The sequence below is a fragment of the Cydia pomonella genome, chromosome 2 (assembly GCF_033807575.1).
Source record: "Cydia pomonella isolate Wapato2018A chromosome 2, ilCydPomo1, whole genome shotgun sequence".
NCBI lineage: Eukaryota > Metazoa > Arthropoda > Insecta > Lepidoptera > Tortricidae > Cydia > Cydia pomonella.
Genome location: NC_084704.1, coordinates 11,030,778 through 11,053,462, shown reverse-complemented (window position 1 = coordinate 11,053,462; position 22,685 = coordinate 11,030,778). Strand labels below are relative to the sequence as shown.

General features: G+C 36.5%; 1 protein-coding gene across 3 annotated transcripts in view; it reads right to left on the bottom strand.

Annotated features, from left to right (window-relative positions):
- Window positions 1–22,685, bottom strand: part of LOC133534241 (klarsicht protein) — a 348,033-nt gene that overhangs the window by 272,602 nt on the left and 52,746 nt on the right. The window contains exon 1 of one of the 3 annotated variants that reach the window (XM_061873342.1): window positions 4,857–5,287. The exons of the other annotated variants lie outside the window; for them this stretch is intronic. The gene's annotated coding sequence lies outside the window, so the exon portion shown is untranslated. Of the gene's footprint in view, window positions 1–4,856; window positions 5,288–22,685 lie in introns of those variants that run through there. 3 annotated transcript variants of the gene reach the window in all.

Sequence of the window (22,685 nt, the reverse complement as noted above, 5' to 3'; positions counted from 1 at the left end):
GGCTAAAGACCAACACACACTACTCCGCTTCCTGCATAGATATATATGCATGTGAGCACGTGACACCCTGGTTGTAATAAAAAAATATTACCTTAAGGCAACAGACGGAAACACACTACGAATTGCAAAGCTCCTCTTTCCTGACTAGACACGTGGGAAGCTAATCTGATCCTTATATTGGCAAGTTATTAGGACGAACAATCGATCTCTTCTTTCATAAGTCAAACTGCCAAGGAAATGTAATTTTCTACATCGCTTGTGGTTTCCTGATACAATTAAGGGAACTAACTTTTCTATGCAAGCACGACAAGGCTTTTGCTGAACCAGCTAGCTACGTCGCTGGTAAACATATTTATGCTTTGCCTGGACATCTTCTCTCAGATGAAACTAGGGTCAATCGCTGATCAATGTGTAATAAAAATTATACACGGGGCCGAAAACAAGTCGCTTCTATTTGGAAAAAGATGGGAGAGTCAAGGCAGGTTTCATATCCGAAGATGATACTCTGATTATATATAATAAATATATATATGAAGACAATCTAACCCAAACTAAGCAAAGCTTGAACTATAAGTACAATATACAATATACATACTTATTCAGATAAATACATATATCTCATAGATACATACATAATATCCATGGTTATGGAGGAGCAAATATTGCCGATGAGCACACAATGCCCTTACCGGAATTCAATTTTGCTTTGTATGCAGGGTCACTACCGACTCGGCTAGGAGGCCGTTGATTAGAAATAGCATCATTTTTAAATTTCATTTTTAAATTATGTGAAGTATATAACTATATAATATAAGCAGCAGGCGAATTATGGATGGCTTTATCCACCTGATAAAATAACCGTCACATTTTAATACCGAGGAATTGAAAGTGACGCACACCGTTTTATCACGCTGTCACGTAGACAAGAACGACCATCATATCCGTACAGGGTATGACTAAGGGCAGCAAATTACACCAATAACCGCTTCCATACATAAAACTAAGAAAAAATGCCTTGCGTTCGATTCCCATCCCATATCATACTACTATCCTCACTAACCACTTAAGATCCGAGCACCAAAGCATCGAGTAATCGACAAGTCATCGACGAGTCCTATAATTACGATCGACGCGCGGGAGGGCGTACCAGGATACAGGGCGCTCCCAGGGAATAAAACCATAAAAGAGTATTACTAAAGGCATATTACCCGGACCATTATGAGGACAAACGTTCTGACACGTAATATCAAGGGAACGCACGACTAGGATGATGGATGGCAGGGCGCTGTTCATAAATTGATGATCAACGTTATGGAATAAATAACTGAAAGGAATTAATTTCATTCAATATACCAGTGAATGCTTGATCAGGTCAAATGGTCAGAGTGGATGCCGTAACTCTTCTGTTTGCCCATTAACCACATGCGTACCTTTGTACCAACAATTACGAGTAAACAAATGGACTGATGTTATTACCTACTACAGCTGAATTAAGAATAATAAAATAAATTACTTAAATAAACACATTTCTGTAACTAAGCAAGCAAAATTCTCACAAAAAATGAAATAAGCTAAAAAGTGAGACATGTACAAGAATTTTCATTTTAATCGTTCATAGAAAACAGCCCAAGAATGGCCTTAAAGCCTCATGACGCATGGCGGGCGCAGTTTTTACCTCTGATGGCGTTATTGTTCTTGCTAAGTATCTAATTACAAATAAAGCCAGTATTAATGTGGTTTTTATTTGAATTTATGATTTCCGGCCGCCACTCGTTCAGTAGTTCTATAAAATGTCTCACTGTGTTAGTTTATACTTACTATAATTTTAGTAGAAATATGGCACGTTTATTCCTCATAGCAGCGATTAAATTTGAATTGAATTTTAAATCATGGCTGTTACGACGCTGGCAAAATTAAACTAAGCGAGTAGAAGTTTGCATGAGTAATTCGAGCATGACCAAGGATAGAACTATGAGCCTATGAGGTTACTATTGTTAATTAGCTACTAGTTAGGCAATTATTTGGGTAAATTTAAAGATTACAAAATACTTAGGTTTTAATGTTGGTTACGAGCAATGTTCTCGTAAGAGAGAATCTATATATAGGAAACATCGGATTAAAAAAACTTGTCGTTTCTTAGCTTAGTCTAAAGTAAATATCTTTATCAGACACAATTTTCCAGTCACCGGGTGTTTCTCTTACTCCAACTAAACTTACGTTACGCATGTATAATCTTAATCTAGTATGTAATGACAAATAAAATCAGATTAACGCAAACATTGTATTTCTGGCAACAATCGAAAGACTGAAGCTCGACACAATGGGTAATATTTTAACAATTGAAAACAAAAATCCTTATACGGCAACGAAGTTACCGTTAAAGTATCATTTACATCATACTCATACGCAGTTTTCCACGATATCTCTTGCGCCCATAAATATATGTATATCTGGAACCATTATACTCTAGCTAACACTAAAAACGAGTCTAATATTTTTTAAAGCACAAAAACCAGAACGAAAATAATTTTAATAAAGATGTTTCCAGCGTCCTTTTAAATGAATTACAACTCATTATCATGCCACTATTACATTAAATAAACACATACCCCCCTATTCATAAACGTGTACTAAAATTGCGATGCTGCTAATAATCGTTTATCCCTTTCCGACGTATTGGTATGATGGAAAGGGACAAACGATTATTAACGGCATCGTAACTTTAGTACACGTTTATGAATAAGGGGGTTAGTATTCAACATTTTTGTACGGAAAGTCTCGCTGAAAAATTTAAAGGTTTTTATGAGAAACGGTTTTGGGAATTATCGTTCATAAAAGAATAGTTTTTAGGAAACTATTGAATGTTTCCTTTAGAAGTCTACATACTCGTTTAGGTATTATTTATATACAAGTATGTATATCTAACGTACATAAATAAACGACCTCTATATTACTTCCCGTAATTTTCAGTAGATTCATATTGTAAAGCGAGTGATCGACGTACGAGCTATTATACCGCGGTTTTAGAGCGACGGTTTTACTCGCGGCTCGTCAGCGCTGATCGACTAGCGAGCAAAACAGTCGTGCGATCGCGGTCGGTTCAAGATGTCGTGCTCAAAATATGAAGTTTGTTATGATCGACACGCGGTTTCATGGCGAGCCGATAAAGAATCAAACATACATGACGAGCCACGAGCCCGGCTCGTCGGTATATAATACCGCGGTATTGCAATGATACACCGGCGAGCATTACCGACGAGCCGCAAAACCGCGGTTTTACTCGCCCGTCGATCAGGGCCTTAAGCTTTCCGATAACGCGATACCAATATCAAGGGCAGCCGATAATTTTCGATGATTCGGAGCCAAATCAAACACAATCGTGACCAGAGCTCTAACCGAGGGATCAAAGTAACGTAAGACGCCGGCCGGCCGGCGCTGTTCGCGGTCGGAAGTACTAGCATGCCAGCCGGGCGGCGACTACCCGTCCCTCTTTAATTAACATGGTTAGAAAAAGACGGGTAGTCTATCTCGCCGCGAGATACTCTCGCGCCAATCATGTGCTAGGCCTACAGCGCTTATCACGATAATACTAGCAAAGTGTCTTCAACAACACTGGTCGTAAGGAATCAGAGGCTTTAAGCTCAACGAAATACTAAGCATGCTAGCGGGCTTACTTGTGCAGAGGGCTAAGGCTAAGCGCAAAGATAAAATCGCAGCAACAAATTAAGTCGTAATGTAATGACGTTTCAGAGATGATATCGGTTATTTAACAATGTTACGTGAACAATATGTCTAATGATTACCTACTAAGAATAGTAAGAATGTTAATGCACATTATATGTGTAAAATTTATATAGAAGAGAAATATAGTGTCAGTAAACATAAAGATGAATGAAAATATCAATAGAAAGTCCAAATATATCAATGGATAGCGCACGACTCTCAATATTTCGCGGTGGTCGTGACGCGGGGGTCAAGGAGCGAGGTGGAATGGCTGCCGATGTGACTATTTAAGCCTAGAAATTCAATCTATGCCTAGGTTAAACTCTCTAGGGCACTGTCTTAACAACAAGACAAACCGTTTACAGTCTGTTTATTCCGAACAAAAGACTGTTTTGCCCCTTCTGAACTGGAAAGTGAAAATTCTCTTCGGAAACATATTTTTCCATAAATTATGATTATGACGACGATGGGTGGTATTATGCTAATGTTTCTTATTGATTGTCTTAGCGCACCAAACGAAGTTAATTTATTATTGGACATTCGTCAAGATTGCAAAGTGAACGGAAATCTTCGAGTTCCAGTTTATTCGCATACAATGCCGGTCCCACTTGTCGGAATAATTTGCAATTAATAAACGGTTTGACCTACTAGTGAATTTGTCGATTCATTCTTACATCGGTATTAATTAATCTCAAATATGGCGTATGTTTTTCGATCTCGGGTTTCTGGTGATGTGATTGATGGGTGTCACTTTCTTCTCTAGATTCAATGTCACTGTCAAAACAGCTTCTTTACTTTGTTTTTATCTTTGGCGCGGCGGAGGTATTGGAGAAATATGTCCACAAACCGACCGGTATAAAATTTTTGTTGATAGCTATCGATCTCTATGCGACTGTCTGGTGTCGTAAAACGAGTTTTGTTAACGAAGGTCTTCTTCGCTGCCTTTGAATTAATGTTTAATATTCAAAGATGACCAATGACCTTGCGGTTAGTCCTGCCACGATTTCCTCATTAAACAGCCAAATTAATTTAGAATCATGAAAATGGCCGATGCATATATTTATGGCCGATGTTAAGGTTTAGCTGTTTTGGTTCTGCACCAGTGGACTAGTTTGGTCATTGGCATGACTTACCATAAATCAATCCGTAGTAAGGGGGGAAAGCACGGCGTATCAATACTCCAGCATTCACGTGAATTGGATCACAAAACAGCTTTATGGCTCGCGTTCAGTGAAACGTATCCCGAGTCTCGAGCCCACAATTAACACTTTCCACAAAACACATGCTCCAATTCCACCATACCGAACTGATATGCACTGACTCCACAACACTTAAGGTTTACAGTCCTCGGCACAGTTCCCGGCTGCAAGGACGAAAATACGCACGTTCGAATTCGCGAAACGAATTCACGCGTACTTTGATATTCAAAAAGGTTAGTCCAACTGACTTTACCCGACAAAATTCGTATCGAAAAGTCAGTTTACATTTTGACAAGCATCGAGCGCGAGTCCAACACGAGAGCGCGGCGCGAGGAGCGCTAACAAACTAAAGGCCGTCCGTATCCGTACGCCACACGCGGCAGAGACTTTTACCCAGCCATGTTAAACCGCTATCGATATCGCACTAACATTATAATACTCAGTTATTTTTAAATTGGAAGACTTGTGAAGTTGCAAACAATGTTGGTCATACATTGACATATATATTGAACAGCCTAGGTAATAATGCCGCAAAGGGATATTCTTAAAAACTTGGGGCAATAGGGGTTATTACAAATCGTGTTACTAGTACAGCTAATAATGTAGAGTTGTAAACTTTGCTGTAGCACGATAATGAACGAATTTCTGATTCACGTCCTACTTATCTATGATATTATTTACAACTCGCTATATTATTCACAACCCACTACTTGGTTTGTCATGGGCGGCACTATCATATAGAGCCTCAAGCAAACAAACAAAACCAAGTATTTGGTCAAAAATCAACAACAAAGTCCGAATGATGGACCACTTGTATTGGGATGAAGATCTTGTTATAGAAAAGTTTTTTTTCTGGATGACATGTAAAGCTTTGATTGGAAATAATAGGCAAGATACTAAATTACAATTGTTGTATACAAATGTAGGGTTTTACGTTTTTATAAGAATTTCCGCAAGTTAGTAAAAAAAACCGAATTCATGATATTTTTTTTTTAATTCCAATATTATTTAAGTAAAGCTTACAGTTAATTTTGAAACAATGTCAAGTAATGCAGAAGAATTATATAAAAAAATCCAATGTTATTGATCTAAAGTTATATATATATTGATCTATAGTTTTCCCCTAATTTACATTTTCTAATGTACTGCTATTATATTGCACACTACTGTATATTACTAATTTATTGTATTATATAATATAGTATTTCCGGACCGTAGAAAAGAGACAATGCCCATTTTAAAGGCCGGCAACGTACTTACAATCCCTGTGTTGTTGCGGATGTTCATGGACGACTGTAATCGCTTCGTAATCTTGACTCTTTGTCATTTATTGTTATTACAAATATTACAATCCGTAAATTGTTTAAGTTTCAATATTTATACTCATAAGTGATCAAAGGATTAAATGTGATAATGAACCTAAATTCTTGCCACAGTGATACTGGTATTCATATCACAGCGTCCGGCAGTTATGTCTATAGTAAGAAACCGGAGCGCGCGCATAACTTCCTTCAGAAGCTAGGAATTTCTTGAAATGCCTATTAACATAGATTAAACAACTATTTATGATCAATATGATTAGTTTTACGCTGTACTTAAATATAATATACCTAATAATTTATTTCGAATAACGAATCCTTTAGAAGTAATAACTAACAATATGATTATAAATATGCAGAACCAGAATAGCAAGCGTATCATCGAAATCGTATTTGTTATGTTCATCATCATTCGCTTGCCCTTATCCCTTTCACTTGGGGACGGCGCAACATGTGTTTTTCTTCCATATCTTTCTGTCATCATTCACGTGCGTTTGTATTTGTTTTATTGTAATTATTAATTAATTTGGCTTCCTAAAAATGTTGTACTTAATCCACTTAAATGAAATCGAATCTAGTCCCTTCTATTATAATTAGTAGAATCGACTCAAAGCGCATACCTGAGGCCCGGTGTTCGTTATAATATTAATATATACTCGTAACATTTTTATTCAAACCCCTAAGGCAAAAAATACAAGCTAAGAGTAGATATTGAAAAATAAAACTACATTACGATTAGCAATATAATATGAATGTTTATGGCCATGATAAAATTATAACAGAGTAACCATCCCATATAGAAGTCTCGTCTACATACATTACCCATCAATTTACAATATTATATGGAAAGTCACTATCGTCAAACAGTTTTGTTACCTTATATTTAATTAAATTTGCATATTGTTAAGTATCAACATTGAAAAGCTAAGGCGTGTTCCAGGTTCCAGCTGAGAAGCAAGGTACTATTATTTAACAATAATTTTAATGAGCGATGGACATTGACAGTACTAATTTCAATTGATTATAAATGTTCATTTATCCATATATATAATAAGGTAAGGGTTAGAATTATTTTACAATTAATTACTATAGGATAGAGGTAGCTAAAAAAGGATTTGAAAAACATGTTAACTAGATATGCATAGTAAAGCTAAAAAGTCAAAGACAAGACAGTAACTCTACCTGCACATGCAAAGCTGAGTAGCTTGAGTGTCACACGGTAAGTGTGACAGGGAGAAAACACTTCGAACGTGGTTCGCGGTAGGCCCCCTGAACTCTGATCAGTAAAACAAGCGTAGGTAATTAAAGAAGACAAGGGCAATCGCATGCTCTTCACTTCAATTTACAGGAGCTCATTTTGTAAGATTTAGTTAACAGATTCTTCATTAAACTTTACGAGCACACGACTCACGACTTTGATTCATACATAACTCCGAAATCACAGACAAATTACTATGTGTGTAGACCATAGTCTACAGACCTAACCTAGGGTCTGCATGGAACTTAACGTATTATTAGCCTAAAGACGTCTTACTAGATTAGTTAGTATATACCTATTACCTAACCCAAGTTCATGTAAAATGGACGCATTTGAAAATACATAGTGTGATTGTTTTTTTTTTCATACTTCACGGTTATAAGGATGATTATCATGGGCGTACACTTCTCGTTGATTTGACTACCAGGCTGTCCATGGGAATTGTTTAAGGCGTGTAAACCTAACTTGTTTCGAAAGCAATTTACCATGCAAAGTTATGGCATTAAACGAACTAAATCTAAATGCTCCCCACAGGCTAATGTCGGCAATAATGACTGGGCTGGTGCTGCATACTGCAGGAAAGAAGACTCGTTCTGTGAACCCGCTAGTGGGACTAGTCCATTTACTTGCACTGAGTTATGTTAATTGCTCACTTTCAGTTTTCTGCACATTCTTTTAGTGGCCTCCTTTTGATATACGGATTATGTATTTTGGCAACGAGAACTTGTTTCACCAAACTTAAGAGTATTAAATAGTCAGAAGAAAGTCACAAAAATGTTATAGAAGTACCCAAAAATGTAATGTAAGTGGCCTACTGCTAGCATGATTGGCTCTGCTGATAATTAATAGGAATCACCGTAATTTCAAATATTCTTTTTATTAATTTCATTTCACGTACCGTTGTTGGAAAACGCATAACACCAATAGTTTAACGGACAAAAGCGTTCACCGGTATTGTTTGACGCTACAATTGCATGATTGCACAACTGCTTACTAATAATTAGCCCATAAAATGCAATTCCAGTCGGAATTAAAAAAGGCAATAGCTAACGGCGCCTGAAGTTGAAGGATTTGTTCGCAAGCAAAAGAACCAAGAGATTTGCGAAGACATGAGGCAACAGTTACACATTACGTCAAACAATGGGAATCGGCGGAGCAGCCAACAGCAGCGGCGTGATGCACACGACCGCTCGTGAGAAACGCTTCCTAGGCGGCTCTAATATGTCTATTAACTAGTAAATGCACAATTGCACATACAAATGAGCAATATTACCGGACTTACTTATATACATAATAAATAAAAATAAATATTATAGGACATTCTAACAGAAATTGACTAAGCCCCATAGTAAGCTCAAGAAGGCTTGTGTTGTGGATACATATAAATGCCCTTACTGGGGTTCGAACCCAAGACCATCAGCTTCATAGGCAGGGTCACTAGTGTCACCACCGAGTAGACCAGATAGGTCGTCAAAATCTATATGGCTCCAAATATTCATTTCCTTCCTCGTAGTCCGTTTCTTATAAAAGTTCTAATGTCCTGAATAGACACAATGTAGATACCTTGTTCTTCTGAATTCCTTCAAAAATACATAGTCTTTTTCTAGCCTTCTTGAAGTATGTCTATTGCAATTTGAGATGAAATACATATACCACGAGCCTATCCAGAACACTGTCATTGGTTATTGTTCGTCGAGACTAACTAACCCATTTTCCACCACACCACCACAGCAGCTTGTACTTCAGGCTCTCTTTGTAAAACTGACAAGAAAGTTGCATTTTATCCACATATGGCAAAGCAATCTGATGCAAATTTTGAGTTGCTTGCTCATGTCGGTTAATAGATTTGACTTTTAAGTGATGATTTTGAATGATAAATATTGATATAAGTATGTTTAATCTTGATAATGATTTACAACAGTAGATTAAAATAAAACTAATTTACTTACTTCACTGGCTCAGTGCCCCAAACAGGATCTTGGCCTCTGACACAAGAGGGCGCCACTCTGCCCTATCCTGCGCCACTTCGCGCTAGTTGGGTATTCCAAGGGCGAACAGGTATTTTACGACTTCATCACTCCAGCGGTATCTGGGACGGCCAGACGGACGTTTTCCAACCGGGGGCCCCACATACGGTTTTCTCAGAGCACGATCCTCTCTCATTCTCTCTAGGTGACCGAGCCAGCGGAGTCGTGTGGCTTTGATCTCGCCAATTATATTGGGCATTGCAACCAGCTCCTCTAGCTCCCTATTCTTCCTACGCCTCCAAGTTTCATCTTCGTCTCTGATAGGTCCCAGAATCATCCTCCAGATTTACCTCTCCGCCACTAAGAGCTTGCTCTCTTCTTTCTGCGTCAGAGTCCAAGCTTCGCACTCATACATCAAAATTGGCCTAATTAGATTCTTGTAGACATCAGTGGCGGATCGTTCAAGGAACTCGATTCCCACCGGCTTGTCTAATTTCAGCCCGTTGAGTACTTTCACGATCGGTTTATGGAGAAAAGGAAAGCAAAATTAGCTCCGGGTTCCCTACGAATATTTGTGACGCGCCGCCACTGGTAGACATGTATCTTGGTTGGTCTACTGATCAGCTTGGACACTAAAACTCGATGAAGCGCTGCCGCGCATCTTAAGGCGTTTTGGATTCGTAGATCTATCTCTTCCTCCCTTCGGTTGGTATCAGTTACTGTGCAACCAAGGTACCTAAAATGATCCTATCCTTTATAGGTGGTTGCTCCGACTACTAGGTCTTCTATATCAGCTCTGGTGTTCTTGTACCTTTTCATTTGGATATATTCTGTTTTCTGGTGGTTGATTCTCCCCTTCCTGCTCCACAATTCTAGCCATGGCCTCCAGGTCCCTTTTGTTTTACGCCAATAGCCCCAGGACATCATCATACTCTATGAACTTATGTCTGCCGTTCAACTCTATACCCCCATCATGTTTTCGGACGACGGATTCGAGTGCCAAGTTGAACAGCATTGGCGAAAGGGCGTCTCCCTGTTTCAGGCATGTGACAACTTCAAATTCGGACGTAAGCTTTTACCCTTTCTGTCTTGCCGACTTTGGTAGCAACAATAATCACCAATTTTTCTGGCACTTTGAAGTACCGCAAAATCTTATACAGTGTCTCTCTGTCAACACTGTCGTATGCTTTGGTAAAATCAACAAATAACGTTCATTTGAATTTCATTTGTAATGTTTTTCAAATAAAATTCAGTCTTGTGAAAAATTTTGTGTTTCACGCGGGAGCGAAATTTGTTTAACCCTCGAGCCTTGAAACCCCGCCACGCTCAAGATTCCTTTTGAACTACTCGCTGCTACTCTTGTAGTTCAATTTCGGAATCTTTCGCGTGCTCATATATCAATATTAGCACGAGGGGTTAAACAACAATTATTAGCAAGAGGCAGGATTGGCATGTCTCAAGACGCATTAGATAACTCACTGACAAATCACAGCACGTGGTTTGGTTACTGTTCAACCAATCCACAATGATCCCAGCTAATACGTCTCACCGATGTCTCGACACTCGACACTGGACGCTCATTATCCATCCATAGTTGCGGTAACTACGGGCATTAGCGCTTGCCTTTACGTAAACTAAACATTACCTTCCTCGGACCACAGCGGCTGCGGGTACAAGGAACTTGCGAAATTCCTTACAAGATAGCTTAAGATGCGGTTTGCGTTCTTCCTGACAAGCATCTTGTTAGAATCAGTACGAAGAAATTAGCAAACATAACCCTTATCCCTTTATCTCTCTGTATCTTGATGTACTGATGCTATCGATTCGGAAAATATATTAACATTTTGGAAAAAGACAATTACAGTAAGGCCACTTTATTACAAATCATTAAGATTAGGAAACGATTTCTAAACAAATGTATGTCATATATTGAGGCCAATAATTTCGCTACATTGCAGAAATTTAACGATCAACCACGAAGAATTTCACCAAAAATGGTAACATCTTGATTTGATTCCGATACAAACGATAATAATTTTCACGGTTAATTTGTGGAATCGTGGTTACGGTTTGGGTTGGTTATCTTTATCTATATCTGCCACTTTCTCGGGATTTACTTACCTCGCATTATTCAAATTCCTACTGTTTCCGTTATAAATTCACTTATCAACTCGTGGGAAAGTGTTCACTGCTAAGAGTGCTAAGCTTGATATTTTCATTGTTATAAATATTTTATTGCTTTTACTATATTGTAGATCATAGACTTAATATTTCTATTGTATTAAATAAAAATATGAATTCTTATGGGTACGTATTTTATCCAATTAATAGTAATTTGAAATAAGGAAGTAATTTGGAAGTGGAGGATAGTTGTTAAAAACTGTAGTTGGGATATTTCATGTTGCAATAAGAATATATTTAGAATGAGAATTTTAGAATTTGAGAATTTTAATAGAATTTTATCATTACAAATGATATAATCACTTGCAGAAAAATAGTATCTATATAATTAAAAATAATTTTAAAAATGATACTGACAGTTTCATGTTGACTGCTCATAACGAACTGATTTTGTGTGGGTGTTCTCTGATTAAATTTCTAGGTATACCACGGAGCTGCACTATTGCAGTTCCTCCATATATTTATATATAGGGTAACGGCACCAGTCATGAGACAATTAAGAGCAAATTTGTAGTATTTGTGACATTTCCCAGATACATGTAAAAATTCTACTCCTTAGCGTGTTAAAAGTCTCCGTCTTTTATGTTTCAGGGGTATTGTACAAAAGATACTGCAATTAGTTTCCACATAATCAACAAATTAAAAACTATGTTTTCTTCTCCAGTCATGGACCACAAAGCTCCAGTGATGAAACCCCGGTAATGGAAAGGAACTAGTGATGGGTCGCCTATAATATTAGGGCTCATTTAGACGATGAGAGAGAGAGAGAGAGAGAGAGAGAGAGAGAGGGAGAGGAGTCGATTCATTACATTGCGGTATTTGATCGGTCAGCAATATTCAATGTATTATAACTTCAATAGTCCGTAATGTAGCTAAAATCCCATGCGTAAGGTACCGTTCGTATTCAGACTGCACCAGCATTACTGCAGCAGTATTGCAGCACGACATGACTACCGACTGCATTGCTGCCGCAGAAATGAGGCCAGCAGTAATGTCGCGTTGCAATACTGCTGCAGTAATGCTGCTGACTATCATACCATACTGCCACAAACGTCAAATTTTAAAATAGCTGATATGTTTGTTTACTACATTTTACTTGTGTTCTTTAAACATGAAATTACGGCATGGCAAGCATCATTGTATAAGATTGTCCCATTATGTATAGGAGGTATGCAGTTTTACAGCTCCTATAATGGGATTGCGCAAAAATTTTTTTTTTTACATCTCTGGAGTAACAACATAATGTGTTGTATACCCAATCTCATGGTAAATGAAATTAACAAAACACATTCTAATTTATACGAAGTAAATAATTTATTATAATTTAAAATACGTACTCACCTCTCTTAGCGGAGTTGTTAAGAATTTTTACTGATTTTTTTTTTCGGTTCCACGACAACTTTTGGCTTGGCGCCAATTTCTTAAGAAAAAGCAAATTTAATGAAACACCAAACCTAAGAAGCTCTGACTCTTGTTTATTTTAAAATGTTGCCAGTGTTTATAAACTAGTTTTAGATACTTATTTTACAAAATTTGTTGTTTTATGTCCCATTACCGGTTCCAGTTCCATTATAGGGGTATCTACTATAGTCCTAGGTTGCGAACTGTAATTTAATTTTCATAGTAGTAAGTGTGCAAGCCTGTACAACTTATACCTATTTACAATACATATATAATAACTAGTTTGTCACCGGTCTCTGTCGAAAACTTCAACAACGCATTTTTTAAATTCACAGGCATTTCACATGATAGGATAGCAGGTGTTCATTATATTTATCCTATTAAAAATAACTTACAGCAAAATAACTGTCTGTTTATAGCTCCTTTAAAGCGACAAAAGTCGTAAGTCGTAACCATAAATATTTAACATTCAATTTATGTCTTGTAGGCACTCAATAAGTTTTTGCGTTAATTTGCAGTCCATATTGAATTAAATAACAAGCGCAGTACAAAATACAAACTTAACGATGTCGAATGAGTGTCTAGCCGTCTATGCACAAAGAGACTCGCAAACTATGAAAATGGTTGACCACAAAAAAATGTAAGTGCCTGGGCATGATAAAACTCGTCCTTTGGCGGAGGAATAATGTAAGTAAAATGCGGCTATAGACATTCTCAATCGTGATCTTTAAGCAATTCTGTCCCACAAATTAAAGTCTTAAAACACATCTTGGTGAAGATTTTAACAAGGTTGAAAATAAAAATATACACAACGTCATGGGACTCGAACAATATATCACCTAGTAGGGTTATAGAACCTGATAGATCGGGGACCGCAAAGCAAGGTTATCCAGTTGTACGAGTGACTCTGGGTTTTTATATGGGACTCGGCCATTGCCATAAATCTATTATATAAAAATAGCTACGTACTTGTATGACGGTATAGATAACTGACGATATATACGATACGGCAAGCTGCCATTAAAACAAGTCGCATTAAGACAAACGTGGACGACTGCCGCAAAACCGCTTTTCCATTCAAACGTTGTCCCTATTTTCCTCTCTGGATTTAAAATTATTGAAAATATTTTGACACAATTTAATGTATTATCCTCTGCGCAGACTTGTCAGCACTTACAATAAAAATAATAATCACGTAGAAATTATTGGTTGTAGTTTAAACAAAAAATGTATTATTGATGTTTTAACACACCCTATAAACTAAGTACTTCTTCTAGTTTCTTGTACTGTATTTCATATACCTACCAAATACATAATCAACCATTCTATGTTGTTGTTGACACCAAGAGTCCTTAAGACTGTCGGTGATTAGCTTTGGCTCTGAATTAATATTATTTATATTAATTAGTGGTAATCGCTGTGGGCCACACATGTTGTAAACAATATAGTAATTCGTTTTGTAAGTATTACTTGTAGTGGCTGTTTGTTTACCCAAATAAAGAGAAAATTGTGTATGTACCACAGCTATGGCGCTTGGGTGCGTCTCACGAAATATAACAACATTGTATATAATTTCACATTAATAACGTTCACAAGATGCAATAAACTCACCAACCAAATCAACTAATTTCAGTTCGTATATCATATCGTATTACCATCATCATACATAATATCTTTTAGTATGTATTTTATGTATATCAAGGGGATTTTCCTAATGAGAACACGATACAGAATTTACCCTTAAACGGATCCCCGCTATTTTTTTTACACCTGTATACATCAACAAGCATAAACATATTTTCTATAATTTTAGTATTCAGGGAGGAAAATGGGGACTACGTTAATATAGAAAAATGGTCGTCCCCTTTCCTCTTCAATCGAGGTGCTTTGAGCTTAAGAAAATAATTATGCAAATATGCAGCATCTCTTCTTCTCGTGGTAGGCACTTGTGGTTTTATTTTATAGTGGTATATACCTACATTTTTTACTGTGTAGGAAATGATTAGAATTAGGCCCCATATTAAATATGTGGCCCCGCTTATCATAAGTACAGTACTTGCACAAGAAAATTGTTTAAATAAAGAACTTATTAAAGAACAACAAGGTCAACAATTGTATCAGTTTTCAAATGTAATTATGCATTTGTCGTTATCACGGCAGAATTTAGGCCTACATCACTATTTCACTACCTACCATAGTTCACACAAGTCGCAACCTTATCAAAGCAAGACGCAAGTATCGAAGATAACTTGAGCAACCGCTCACCATGTCGTAAACCGTAACGAATCTGCCTCATTGTTTGTCATAATCATAATGTCAAACTTATGAAGAGACAGCCCGCATGACTTTTGCAATAAGCAGGGTTTGAAACAATCGGCGACAAATTGCTAAGAGGTACCGGTTCTACAAGAATCAATACACGAGTATAAGTGTGTTTAACATAACAACATGTAGGCAGACCGGCATAGTTTCTTCATATGTATACCTAGAACTTTTTCTAGCAAAAACGAGGGATTGACAAAATGATACTCGTATATATTTATATCTACATAATTGTTATCGATACGTGGGTGCTTCAACTCTATAGAAAAAACTAACATTGTTGGTTGATGAGTACTATACGTTGTTAACGGCTCCACCATAGCTGCCCAAACACAATGTATAGAGTCTGTTCGAAAAGAGAAGAGTCATGGAATGTATGGGGCCCCATACAATATTAAATAATTAAAAAAATATATGTATGACGAGTATAAAATATAGGACTACATATTTTCAAAAGTAAACCATCGAATTACTGATAACGGTTGCATTATCAACGCTGTCGCAACGTCCTCAAACAAGACTTGTTTAAATAAGATTTCGAAATATTCATTTATTTTGCCTACATTTGCTTCTGAGGTTCTGACTTTAAACCTTACTAGCGTTAGTTGTCTAGGCCAAGGTCGTGTTGAATAGACTATCATCGCAATACCTGCAGTATGGGTGGCGATTATGATTAAATCGCGATACGAAATGGAAACAAACCCACGCGTATCCGAAGTACTAATGGCATCTTGATTTTTATAATGAGTATGATTGATTGAAATTTCATGTTGTAGGTTATGCGAAAATGGCACCAAAAGAATTACCATGGTGAATTTTGTGTAATTCTTGAATAGATCGTGTATCGTGTCAAAAGAAGACGTGTGCCTTGATTCGTAATGCCATGCTATTAAAGGTTAGATTTGACAAATCTGCGCGTCATCGTGAATGACACGAACTATAGGCATCTAAAGCAAGCCTCGCTCAATTGTATTTGGATAAACTTGTCCTTGGTTGTAAAAGTCGTGCTTGGTTTATAATGAAGTGATGTAGATTATACCGATTTAGACATGATCACAGCGTCGCAAACAACCCTGCTTATAATTTACGTATAATTTACGCTTAAGGAAGTAATGATGCGTGCCATACAGATCAAACCGCAATACCAGTTATGTTAATAGTATGATACAATCTGGCGACAGTAGGTACACTGAATTATGTCAACTGCTGAATAGGGAGGGAACAATAGTTACTATCAGGGACAGTAGGACAGCTATGCTCGTGTTACAATTAACATGGCATTAACACATGAAGTTCCTCAGACTTCATACGCAAATAGTAGTTAGTGTTTTCAAAGTGCTAATACAAGCAGAAAATTAAGCATACATACAATCAAGCATGAGGGTTACATGATGTTGGACAGCGTTGAGGGCATAATTTCCTTTCATCCGAAGAGTAGAGTAATGACAATATTGCCAACTAGTGCGAAGTAGTGGGAGTAGCTCACCTAAACCCAAGTACTTTATAAACTTAAAGGCCGTACAATGTAAATATGGTTTCTAATAAAGATAATGTTGCTGTGAGTGAACAATTTTCCATTTATTCTGACTGATAGTGAGAGCTGTGGGATGCACCTGTCGTTTTGCATCGAAATATTTTCAACTATAAATGTATACAATGTATAAAGTTGAGTACGTTAATTGTTTGACAATATAGGTTTTAACTAAAAGTGATGAATGTGATGATCGTACGCTTGAACCGTTTTGGACGGTCGCGCAATTAATCAAGTGCAGAGAAAACGAAAGTTTTACTAAATGACCGAGTGGGTTGATGATCAGTATGATCACTGTATTCATTGTCCTTTAATACGTGAATAAGTTGAAACAATTTACCTCATTTACCTTACTGATCAATGTTTTGCATAATTACATTTGGGGAAGGGATTGAGATTTCAAGGACGATAAATATCTAGTTTTAGTTGTAGAAATTCGTCAAGACGTATAGACAACAGATTAAAGCATAATTTTACATAAGATTTCTTCTCTATTCTTCAACACTGGATATCTAGGGGGAAAACATATTGGACTCAACAATGCCTCTTATCTATAGCAATCGGGGCCCGGGGATAGCTAACATGCCAGTTAGTCCGCTTTCCAGCGCAACTATGGAATTATCTAAAATCGAAGAAGATTAATGGTTAATGTGCACTCAACCATTTAACTTACTAGACTTCGCTAAAATTCTCGTCGCCCTTTGACAATATTCCAGTATCAACCTTTTTTTTAGCAGTCTTACACAAATCGATCTAGACCAGCAAGGTTAATAAGTATGTCTTTCCCATCACGGAACAATGGTGTTCCGGACCTTTGGGAGGCGTGCGCGGAGCCGAAGCCAACACGTAGAGCCCTTTTGACACTTTAATGAAATGTAAGGGGTACACCTAGCGGATGTTGCCCTTGCCCGTGTCACGGGACGCACGCAGAGGCAGCACCCACCAGGGTGTAAGGACTATTTCAGGGTTGATGGAATCTAAAATGAACTGGGCTATTGGGTGAAAGCGATGGATTAAATACTGGGGTATGGGATGAAAACAAGGTTAATAAGTTATTATTAAGTTATTTTTTTATTTCGATTAATAGTTTATGATAAGAATACACATCAGATATTTTCAAATTTCCTTTAGGTACGTATACATAAGTAAGGGTACCATTTAAAACATTTTTATATCCTAGATAACACCTTTATGGGAAACATTATACTCCTAGTCTTTATCGTACGTGTAATTTCTAACTCAAACCGGGACTTTTATTAGAGAAGCCATAAAATCTATTGATCATATCTTAATTAAAACTGCAAATGTGATAAACGGAATCAGATGATAGCATAACGTGAGCTCCATCAAGTGGTCTTGTTAGCTCCTTGAAGGGATATATCGGCTAAGTACGACTAGTTGTCCGATTGCTCGGTCGATAAAGTCTCGAAAGTTGTGCTTTTGCTATAAATTATCTTCAAGTACACAGGGATAGTTGGACAATTGACCGTTTTATAGCTTTCGTATCAAGAATATTAAACTTCGAGTCAGATCTATAGGGTGATTATTGTAGCTTTTACCGTGGGTACATTCTCCAAACTGTCGTATTAAGCCTGCGAACGCACAGATTAAAATTTGCATGGTTATTTTTTTAAATTTATTTATACAAAACCCTTAATGTACAATACTTTCTTTAAAGCTTCGCCAAACTGCATGACAGCATGACAGTTTGTAGGCGACAAGTTACACTCTTTATTATGTTACAAACTTAATTATGTTTTGTTATTAACACTAAACTATCCTAGAAAAAACACATACCATGAGACACATATTTCTCTTTAATTAATTACATTCTATTGAATACACTTGTTTTTAATACAGTTGCTCAAAAAGTGCTACTTTACGTAGCTGTTTATCGTGCAGAAAGTTGGATTTCGCGAACTAGTGCTTTTTACTTTTCCATTTGTTCCAATTCATGACTACTTATTGATGAGTGTTAATGTTAGTTTCCTTTAAAAGTCGTAATCAACATAAAAATCTACTGTTAATGTAAAAATAATAAATATCAGCATATTTCATATTTTATTACTTTCCTCTACATCATTATAACACGTTTCTTTTTTAATATTGAATATTGAAAAACCGTTCTTAATAAGTTCTCTGAATGGAACGGAATAGCTGCCGAAACGCCTGTCAAAGCAGAGGCGTTTTTTCTTACTGCAAGAATGTTTTAAGTTTCCAAAGGCAACATTCGATAATGTTTTCATACAATTTAAACATACGATACACAAATAATCGTAAATAACCATACTTAGGTAATAATAGTATAATATTTTATATTTACAATTGTTTCTGTCTTATGGAACTTTTCTTTTTTTTTCGCAACTGTATTAAAAATCGTCGTTCGATACACGTGCGGCAATGTCATTCTTCACTCGTCCCGAGTCTTTGGATATCTCAGTACTCGTGAAGTAATGACATACTTTCCGCACTAGCATCGAAATGTACTAACATGTGACCACGGCGATAACAATAGCTGCTCGATAAGCAATGAATGCACGACGAGTACGTCCCGTTTAGTTTTTGCACCGTTGTTGCACTATTGTTGACCCAGTTACCATATCATTAAAGTTCAATTTATGTCGTTTTCGATCATTTATTTTCCTTAGAGAAGCCATCCATTAAACACTTCTAAAAATAAATCTAATAAAATAATAATTCTATAAGTGCACTTGGGCTCCTTTGATCTACGCAAATAAAGTAATTCCTACATTACAACTAGGTACCTACACCGGGCCTATGGAACTCTCCGCGCGAGCTCGAATTTATGCCTACGAAACTCGTCCCGTCTACGGTACAAAAGTCAGCCAGTTGGTTGCCACGCGCGCTAACGGACGCACGCCACCACCACGCGCTCTTAATGTGCGCAGGAAATGTCTTCGCCACCAACAAATAACGGCTTGCGTGCATGGATGCAGAAACATCAAAATAAATAAAAAGTATCGATTTTCATTTTCCGCAAGGTTTGGAAAAATTAGTAATAAGGTCAGATCAAGTATAATAAACGTTAAAAGGTCCATATACCTCAAGGCAGTGTGTTAGGGTGCATATTGTTTTTAATTTATATAAATGATCTACCAAAAATTATAGATTCACCAAGCGTTTTGTTTGCTGATGATATATCCGTTGTGTTTCCGTGCTCAAGCGTTAGTAACTGTAAATTTTACCTTAATAGTACCCTTTCTAAATTAGAATCTTGGCTAACTGACCATAATCTCCAAATAAACTACAACAAAACCAAACGAATGCAGTTAAGGCCTTATCAAAAACAACCCTTAACAATAGATATTTCATTTAAAAATAATAAGTTAGAATCTGTAAATACGTTTTCATTGCTAGTTGCTAGGATTAAATATAGACTCACATATAAATTGGAAGGACCACATACAACAATTAATTAGTAGATTATCCCGATTTACGTATGCACTGCATGAATTAAAAAAGACTACGGATATAACAACTGCTTTAACAGCCTACCATGCTTATGCCCACACCTTGTTCCGCTATGGCATATTGCTTTGGGGAAATAGCACGATTGTAAACAGTCTGTTCACTGTACAAAAAAAGTGTATCAGAATAATAGTAAATATAAAACAAATGCACAGCTGTCGAACCTATTTCAAGGAGCTAGGCATCTTAACACTAACGTGCTTATATATATTAGAAATATGTAAATTTGTAAAAGCCCATAGCCATCTTTTCTTACAAGCCAAAGAACGACACACAAAACCGCTAAACCTCCGAAACAATAACAACCTCGCGCTACCCACATCCAACCTTACATTATATCATTCAGGACCTCACATGATGTGCACTAAAATATATAACAAAATTCCACAAGCAATAAAATCAATAGCAAAACCTAAATCATTTGAAACCGCCTTAAATAATTATTTATTAGATAAAAGTTATTATTCTTTGAAGGAGTTTTTTGAAGATACCTTTCCGACAAAATAGAATGCTAGTTTTTTTTTTTTTTTTTTAGGTTTATTTTTACCTACATAGCTGTGCAATGTAATTAATAAGATTAGTTTTAAGTATAAGTACTTATAGTATAAGAATAAATTGCTGTGCCCTTACAGGGTCTGTATTCAATGTAATATATGAGCAATAAAGATGTTATGAGTTATGAGTTATGACATTCATTGAGAAATACTTACTTACACCTACTGTTATTATTTATTGAATTTCTTTAAAGATGCTATGTTTGTACGACACAATCATGTATAGTTACATAGGTATAACTAACTTTTTAGGCCCTTTGGTATATATGTATGTTTATTTTAATGAGAGTAAGTACTTACTGAAATTTAAATATATTGCTTATGCCCTACCTGTATTCATGCTTTATCTATTATTTTTCTTTATTGTGTAACGTTAATCTCTATCTGGTTATAAACTAGGCGAAGTTTCATAACGAATTCTTGCCGAGTTCATTGCGCGGCATATAAAACGGCGTAAACACTGCGGTTACTGCAGGGACATATGACCTTTTAAAATGTTTCGTCGGAATGAACTGCATAAACGAAATATTGTAATTATTGCTAACTTGCTTATAGTTATTTCACGCTATACTGTTATGTGTGTACGTATACCTAACGGCAAGTTCTAATGTAAATTTAAGTAGTATTTGAAAAATCATTTCTAAGCGTAGGCAACCCTAGCGTTCTATTGTATTTTGGTGTAGGTATCAAAACGGTAGGTATTTGCGTTTTCTTTGAGAGATAAGTATCTGTTGGTAAGAACTATTATATAATGTGTGCCTACACAAAATTGATCCAAACGAATGGATGGACGAAAACATACAAATAAAATAAAATATCACACATTCATAAAAGGAGTACCTACACAATTACACATGTGTTTACGTAGAATCATCAAGAAGCCAATTTGACCAGCTTAGAGATTTAAATGAACAAAAACCTTATTGGAAAAATCTTAATCAGTAATATTTGAAATTGTCTTTTAAAACGTGCTGTAAACATAGAAATGAGTACAGAAGGCGATAACTTAAGCATCAAACCGTACAATCTTGTGCGATTAGTATAACCGTACCTTCCTCGGTTTGTAGACAAGTGTTACTGCCGATACAATCACTCGCCATTTATAGACATCACTATGCAATCATTTAGGTCATGATTAAGAAGAAATGTTCAACTAATGTGACGTGACGTGGTTCACGTGGTACTCTATACGAAGGGACTGAATAATTTAATTTAATTGTTTTAAACGTGAGAAGACGTTAAATTAATTTCAGATACTTTTTATTTTGAATTATCAAAATATTCAAAATGTCATAAATAATCTCCCATCCCCAAGGTTAATGAAAACGCGGATGTTTTTATAACTAAAAGCCCAATGTTATTGTAGGTAGTTGCTGTTATTAAGATATTATTAATGCACCACTTATTACGAACTTCGTAATAAGTGGTGCATTAAAAATCAAAATTTATTTACTTCAGTTATCCGATGTTAATGTATACTAACAAATATTTCATTTTAAGGAAGCAATTAAAATCATGATATGAAAGATGACCGTTCACAGTGGTCCATAAAGGAAATAAAAACCGAAATAGAATCAATTTGAGAATGCGGAAGACATAAAACAGTTGCAGTGTGGTTAGACTTGGCATTTCCCAAGTACCTACATCAGAGCGGACTTCGTCAGAGATTCAGCTGTAAATTCGTCGGCTTAGACGGTTTAGACCATAAGTCTCTGGTGACGAGCGTCTTCAATAAATCTTG